The sequence below is a fragment of the Ceratotherium simum genome, chromosome 16 (assembly GCF_057802395.1).
Source record: "Ceratotherium simum simum isolate JZ-2026a chromosome 16, ASM5780239v1, whole genome shotgun sequence".
Lineage (NCBI taxonomy): Eukaryota > Metazoa > Chordata > Mammalia > Perissodactyla > Rhinocerotidae > Ceratotherium > Ceratotherium simum.
Window position 1 is genome coordinate 286,391 of NC_141915.1, and position 8,190 is coordinate 294,580.

Consider the following 8,190-nt stretch of genomic DNA (forward strand, 5'->3'; position numbering starts at 1 on the left):
TCAGAGCCCGCCTGTCAACAATAGACACACAGGTCTGAGGGGGCACCACCCACCGGCTCCTGGCCCCCAGCTCGGGCTGCTGGGCGTCGGTCTGAGGCAGGGCTATCAGGACAGGCCTCGTCCCGACTACCCCGAGCTATAAGGCAAACTTCCGGAGTGGAGGCCAGGGAGCCTTGGGCTGGGGTGAGGAGGGCAGGGACCCCCAGACAGGAGCTACAGAGGTGGCAAATTTACCACCTTCTTCCAAAAGTTGACCTAAACTTTCAGGCAACAGAAAGAGACACAGATGTGTGAGCGACAGGACCAGGCCTGGAGGCCCCACGGCTCCTCTGCGTGGCCACCAGCGCCGGCCTCCCCCTGCAGCCTCCACACCGCGCACCCCCGAGGCCAGCCCACCCAGGTGGGGGGCGGAGGGCGTCCACACTGGGACTCCCTCCTCAGTCACCTGCCTGGTGACCTGCATGGGGTCTTTTCTTAGTGTTGAGCTAGTGATCTGTCCCCCTGTCACTTTGTAGCAGGTTGAATGGTGACCCTCAAAATGACATGTCGGCATCTGAATCCTTGGGACCTGGGGATGTCACCCCATTTGGAAAAGGGGTCTTTGAAGAGGCAATGAAGTGAAGGATCCTGAGATGAGGAGATTGCCCTGGGTTATCCAGGTGGCCCTACATCCCACAAATGTCCCTAAAGAGAGGCAGAGGGGAGTAAAGACAGAAGGGGAGGCCATGTGACCACAGAGGCAGGGACTGGAGTGATGTGGCCACGAGCCACGGAAGAAGGAAGGCCACAGCCTCCAGAAGCTGGAAGAGGTGGGCTGGATTCTCTCCTAGAGCCTCGGGGGTGGGGGTGGGGGGTGGCCCTGCCCACACCTGGTCTTCAGACTTCTGAGTCCATGTCTGCTGTTTTCAGTGGCCCATTTGTTAGAGGGTCATTTGTTAGAGGTCATTGGTCATTTGTTATGTATGTGGTCATTTGTTAGAGCAGCCACAGGGAACTAACACAACTGAGAGCCTCTGGTCCTGGCTCCTGCCCTTACAGCCCCACAAAGCACATCTGACGCCCCCCACGACAGCCCTCCCCACCTCTCCTGCCTTGCTCTCTCTTTCCCCAGCTCCTTCTCCTCCGCCCTGCCTTTCCCCGGCAGGATGAACACAGGGGGCCAGGCCTCTGCCTCCCTCCTTCCCACCAGCTCCTGTTTCGTTCCAGGCATTCTTCTCCATCTCCCTCCTAAAACCAAATCTGATGAGATGCAGTCTCAAATGCCCCTTGTTGCCCCCGTTCAGCGGAGCAGCGCACTGGGTGGGGGAGGGCAGGAGAGGGAAGCTCAGCGGGGAGGTGAGGATGACCTGGTCTGCCCTGGCTCTGACATTTGAGAGCAATTTCTGGGAGTCCACAGTTTCGGGGTCTGTGTCAGACAGACATGGGTGCGAATCCAGCTTCCTGCTTCCGAGCCCCAAGACTCTGGGCACACGAGCCCGGGGCGCCCTCTGAGTGCACCCTGGGGCGTGCGGCCCCAGCCGGCGTCCGGCCAGCGCACACTGACCCTGAGCAACACGACCATCCTTCTCGTCCCCCCCGGCTCCTTTCCCGTCCGCAGCGGGAGTGAGAGCCTGCCCTACTCTCCCCCGAGGAATGACCCCTCCAAGACGCTGAGCTCAAGAGGGCTGCAGGGAGCCGCAGCTGAGGAGGGCCCCCAGGTGCTCCCAGGGCCTGGCCCGCAGCCTTGACGCTCCTGCCGGGTGACCGCCCAGCCTTTGGCACCCGCTGCGCTCTGCCTGTCGTCAAACCCCTGTCACCACGCGCTTCCTGCCCCGCCTGCTCCAGGGCAGAGGTGGAGCCGCCCGGCACACGAGGGGAGAACCCGCCACGGAGCCAGGGACGGGCTAGCGTGGCCGAATGGGGAATTCTCAACTTTACTCCATTTTAACTTATTTAATTGCAATTGTTAAAAGCAATACTCGATTCAGTTACTCATACTTTTGAGTATGTTTGGAACAACTGGCATATGTGAATCTACTTTTCAACCATAAACTTAATGAAATTTATAAATACAGATCAAGTGTTCCTGAAGAAAATTCAGTGTCCTGATACAGACGTATCTAAGTGTGAAATAACACACTGGACTTTGAAGACTTAGTATAAAAAAAAAAGAATGTAAAATATCTCATTCATAAACTCTAAATTGATTACACGTTGACATGATGATTTTTTGGATATACTGGGTTAAATAAAATACATTATTAAAATTTACTTCACTTGTCTCTTTTTACTTTTTAAAATGTGGTCACTGGAAAACTACAGTGTGGGTGGTACGATATCTTTATCGTCAGCACCAGGCCCGCCTGGGGACGCTCAGGGATGGCCTCCCTTCGTCCTGGCACGGGTGTAGGGACCTGAGCGAGTGGGGGTGTGGGGCAGCCGGCTGTGATTCTCCACAACCTGCTATGTTGGTAGCTGGGGCGGGGGAGGGCGCCACTTGGGGGGCCCAGAGCTCTACCTGACACCCCCCAGTGAGCCCAGGGGGTTCCGTGGCTGATGCAGATGTTTACAGCTGGAGCTCATTCTCATGGTCACTTTTTTTAAAATTGAGGTGGAATTCACATCACATAAAATTAACCATTTTAAAGAGCACAGTTCAGTGGAATTTATTAGTACATTCACAATGTTGTGCAACCATCACCTTTACCTAGTTCCAGAACATTGTCTTCATCCCAGAAAGAAACCTGGAACCCATCAGCAGTGACTCCTCGCCCGCTCCCCGCAGCCCCAGCACCCTGATCTACTTTCTGTCTCTGGGGATCTGCCTATTGTGGACATTGCATACACAGGGAATCACGCACTAGTTCTCCTCTCGTGTCTGGCTTGTTTTACCTGGCATAACATTTTCCAGGTTCATCCGTGTGGTCATGTGTGTCAGTGCTTTGTAGGGGAGGAAGAGATTTCCTCTACCCTCTGGGTCCTTCTGGTTGGGGTAGGAATTAAATTGACATGAGACAGAATAACAGGAGAAAATCAAACAAAGCTTTATAACATGTATACACGGGAGAGACTGAGGAAAAACTGGGTAATTCAACAAAATGGCGGAGGCTGTCATCTTAAATACTATCTTCAGCTAAAGACAAAGGAGGATGTTGGGGGTGGGGAGTCGGCTATGGGAGATTACCAGAAAAGCACAGTAAAGAAGAGGTTAATATGCAGATTTAAGTCCTTACCTTCTGTGCCGATGAGAGTTTCTAGAGATGAGGCCATCCCCCCTTCTTCCTGGTACAGAGAGGGAGACACCTTTACAAATGGAGACTTCCCTTACAAATGTAAATGTCTCTTGGAAAGGGTTAATTCTACTTTTCAGAGCTTCTCCCATGTCTGCAGTTTTTAAAAGTAACCAGCCCAAAATAATCCTCAAGCCAAAGAGACACATTTTGGGGTGGCCAATTCTGATCTCCCACAGCTTCATTCCTTTTTATGTGCTACAGACCCCATTTTGTTTCTCCATTCATCCACGGATGGACATTCGGGGTGTCCCACCTTTTGGTGATGGTGAATAGTGTGCTGAAAACATGGGTGCACCGGAATCCATTTGAATATGCTGGCTGATGATCACCTTTGAGTTCTCTGCAGAGGCCCCACCGCGAGGCCCTTCTGATTCTGCTTCCTGCGATGGCCGGCCTTCCCGTTCTTTCAGTGCCTAGGAACCTGGTGGCCCATCCTCCTTGAGGGGGCCCTTTGTCCCTGCCGGTGTCCCCCAGGGCAAGACAGGATTTAAAATAGCATCCGACTCACACTGCATCTCCTCCTGCCCAGCTGGGGAATGTAACTGGCCCCAGCACAGGCCCGTCGCCCTTTCTGTGTCTGGCCACCTCGGGTGCCAGCGCAGCCTCTCCCCTTTAGAGCCCTTCGCACATGGCCATCCACCAGCCCATTGCGCCCCAACCCAGGGGACCCAGCGCAACCTTCTTGCCCCAAACCAATCTCCCCCCTACCCCCCACCGACCTCCAACTTCTTTTAGGCTGGAGGTCTGTGACGGTCCCCGCAGGGCACAGATGGTGCTCGATTCATTTTGTGGCCTCAGTCCAAACTGGGAAAGAGTGTGTTCTGGGCTGAATTGTGTCCCCCGAAAATCCACATGTTGAAGCCCTAACCCCTAGTCCCTCAGAATGTGATTGTATTTGCAGACAGGGTCTTGACAGAGGCGAATGAGCCGAGATGAGGTCATACGGGTGGGTCCTAACCCACTCTGACTGGTGTCCCCACGAAAAGAGGAGATGGGGCTCACGGAGACACCAGGGGTGTGCGTGCACGGGGGACGACCACGTGAGGACACAGCGAGAAGACCACTGTGTGCCGGCCAGGAGAGAGGCCCAGCAGCAGCCGACCCTGCCAGCAGCTTGGTCTCAGGCCTCCAGCCTCCAGAGCTGCGAGAAAATGAACTTCTATGGTTGAAGCCGCCAGTCTGTGGTCCTTTGTTAGGGCAGCCTTAGCAAACCCATACAGAGTGACTGCTTCAATGCCCTGTGAGTATCCCAAGTCTCCCCCTTTCCCTGGCCGGCCCCAGCCCCAGCTTGTGAAATCACGGTACTAACAGATGTCTCACCCACCTCACTGGCCTGTCGTGAGGGCGGCTCGTGCTATAAAGCGGGTATAAAAAGGCACAATCGTTATCAAACCATCTTTGCCTTCCTCACCACACCCTGGCATGACGGAGTTGGCCTAGGACCTCCCGATATTAAAACTGAAATTCCCGCGTCCCCCTTCCGCACCCCTGCTCTGTGTTTGCCCCTGGCCCCCGAATTAGGGGCTGGCCAGGTGGGCTGCTGGAAGGCCAGGGCCTTGTCCATGTGCTCCTCTGTCCCCAGGGCTTCTCCAGGACCTGGGATAGATCAGGTGCTCAGCAGGGGTTTGGTGATGAGTGAGTGACACCCCTCCCACGGGGCTCCATGACTGCTGGGGGGCTCAGCGCTCTGGCTGACTGCTATCGGCCTCCACCGAGGAGGACACCAGGATAGATCAGGGGCACCCTGTGCCTTTCACAGACTCGTGCTCTACGCCTGCGGCCACTGCCTCATCTCTCAGGTAACGAGGGTGCTGGTATTGCTCTCGCACGTCCCAGGGCCGTCCCTGTGTCTGAGGTGGCACGCTGATGGGCAGGATTATTGGGGCTCCCTGGGGACATCTTGGAGGGACACTGGCTGCCTGCAGTTGGGCTAATGACTGGGCTTTTGCACCGCTGAGCACCACTAGGCCAGCTTTTGTCTCACCAAGTGGACAATGTCTGCCAACAGGAGTCTAGGAAGGGGTTGTTCAGCTATCTGCTGCTGTGTAGCAAGCACCTCACAGCACAGTGGCACAAAACAACAGCCCTTCTATCCTGCTCATGGCATCTTCGGGTCCAGAACCCAGACGGACACAGGAGGGAGCCTGTCTCCGCCCCTCAACACCTGGGGCTTCAGCTGGGAGGTCGCGCAGAGCGTGCCGGCAAAGCCGCGGCAGAGCAGGCACCGTCACACATTGCGGTGGAGTGGGGGGCAGCTCGGCACTGTTTATCAGAAAGACAGGCGCCCTGCCCTCGGCCCAGCCAGTTCTCGTCAGGCAGCCATCCCTGGGAAACGTGCCGGGCACCACGAGGCTGTGCGAGTGCATTCACCGCAGCACCCCTGCCACTGTAAGCACCTCTCGGGGACTGGCGGCCGAGGCCACGGCCTGTCTGAACACGGACCGCCGTGGCCGGACCGTGAGAACAGATCCACGTGTGCTGATAGTGATCTCCTAAGACACAGGTGGAAAAACGAGACAGAGCAGTGTGTACATACGCACCCTTTGGGTGAAAGGACAGTTGTTTCACGTGCGTCCACTCGCCAGTGTGTGGACTATCTGTGGAAGATGCGCAGGACGGGCCCCAGTGCCGGCCCTCAGGGTGCTGACGAGGTAACGTGGAGACAGGGTAAGGGAATTGTATTTTCACCACGTATTGTTTTGTAATTTGTTTTATACCATGTGAATATATCACCCATTCAGAATTAAAATTCTATTTTTAAAATGCTTATTTTTGATGCTTTTAATCGTAAACTTTCTTTTGGAGGATGTGCCTTTCCCAAATGCCTACTGTTGCTACAAAGCATAAGAACAAGCATAATTTGTTGAGTACATACTCATTTCTACTCCTCAAAATGGCCCTGCAAGGTGGCTGGTGTGTGAATGGTGTCTGCTGCCTTCATCCCACACTTATCTTTCAGGACTCTTCTCTGCAGCCAGGGCTGGAAGCCCGTAAACTACATCCCCAGACCCCCAGAGCTGACTGCTGGTGGGAGGCCCTGGCAGGGGTTCGGAAGATGGGAGGGAGGGAAAAGCCGTCCCAGTCCCGGATTCTGGCGGCACCTCAGGCCACAGTAGTGGCAGCAGCCGCATGTCAGTAGCGTCCCCAGCAAGTGCAGCCCCCAGCTCCTGCTCAGGCGGCAGGAAGCATGGTTTCTGGGAAACACTATTTTTCCTTTTGCTCCTCCAGCTGTGGGGGCCGGTCCCCGCCAGGGACTGGTCTGTGGGTGTCCTTATTGTCCCCTGGCTTCTCTAGCCCTCCCAACACCTCTGCAAACAACCCCCTGTATTATATTCCTTGTTTGAAACATGTAGGGTGGCTTCTTTTTTTCCTAATTAGACACTAAGTAATATAGGTAAAATTACCCCCATTTTACAATTAAGAAAATTGAAATTCAGAGAGAAGAAGTGAATTAACCAGAGGCAAACCCAGTACCTCTCCTCCCTCAGCGTGCTCCAGCCACCCCAGTCCCGTTACTGGAACACACCAAGCTCCCTTGAACTCCAGAGCCTTTGCGCCAATGCCTTCTGTGCGGAGCATTCCTTCTGTGTGAACTCTTCACGCTCACACTCTCTTCATTCAGGTCCTATGCAAATGTCACCTCCTGAAAGAGACCTCATCTAGCCAACTGCAATCTCCAAGTCACTCTATTACATCGCCCTGCCTAATTTCTTCTTCGTACTTATCACTCTCTGAAAATGTTTATTTACTTATTTATCCTACTGGATTGGAAAGCCCACGAGACCAGGAACAGTATACTCGGTACCTGGCACTGAGTGTGCACTCAATAATTATTTGCTATAAGAATGAATGAATCAGGGCCAGCCCAGTGGCATAGTGGTTAAGTTCACGTACTCTGCTTCGGTGGCCCAGGGTTCCCGGGTTTGCATCCCTGGCACGGACCTACGCACCACTTATCAAGCCATGCTGTGGTGGCATCCCACATATAAAGTAGAGGAAGATGGGCACGGATGTTAACCCAGGGCCAATCTTCCTCAGCAAAAAGAGGAGGATTGGCAACAGATGTCAGCTGAGGGCTAATCTTCCTCACAAAAAAAAAAAAAAGATGAATGAAAAGGGTAGTAAGAGAAGTGGCAGATTATCGTGAGCACCATCTCGGAGCCGCCTGTCCTGCGGGCTGCCCCTGTGCCAGCAGTTCAGAGGCCTCATCGGGAGTCTCAGAAATTCCAATTTCTACCATCCAGGTTGTGCCCTCATGTAGTTGATGTACATCAACCCGCCTATGAACCTTTCAGAAGATGTCTGTGCCCTAATAGTGATCAAGAGACAACATTCTGGGGATCTCAGCTCAAGTCCGCAGACTGGAAACAGATGGCCTGTTAGAAGTTAAGTGCAAGAGCTGGGGAGACGGGAAGATCATCCTAGGTCCACAGCTGTTTGAGCACTTACACTGTCTGTGCACCAGATATTGGCCTGGGACCTGTCCTCCTTGACGACGGCAGTGGCACTGCCGGGGCTCTTCCTGAGAGGCACCACGGCATAGTGAAATCCCTGCAACCGCTTTGGGTTCCGATCGCAGCACCGCTGCTGACCCGCTTCGTGACCTCGGCCAGTCACTCAGGTCCTCTGTAACTTGGTTTCCTCATTTGCAAAAGAAGAATGCTGATGATAACAGTATCACTTTCATAGGGTTGTTGTGAAGATAAAAAGAGTTACATCACTTAAAACATTGAGGACAGGGCTTGGCATGACAGAGCCGTCAGCTGTCATCGTTACCAGTGTGCTGTTCGAAGCCCACACCTGCGTCATCGTATGTGGTCCTCAGGGCAGTCCTGAGGGAGGCACTGACATCCCCCCCACGGTACACACCAGGGAGCTGAGGAACAGGGGTTGTCTAAGCAGTCCCAGACCCAGAGCC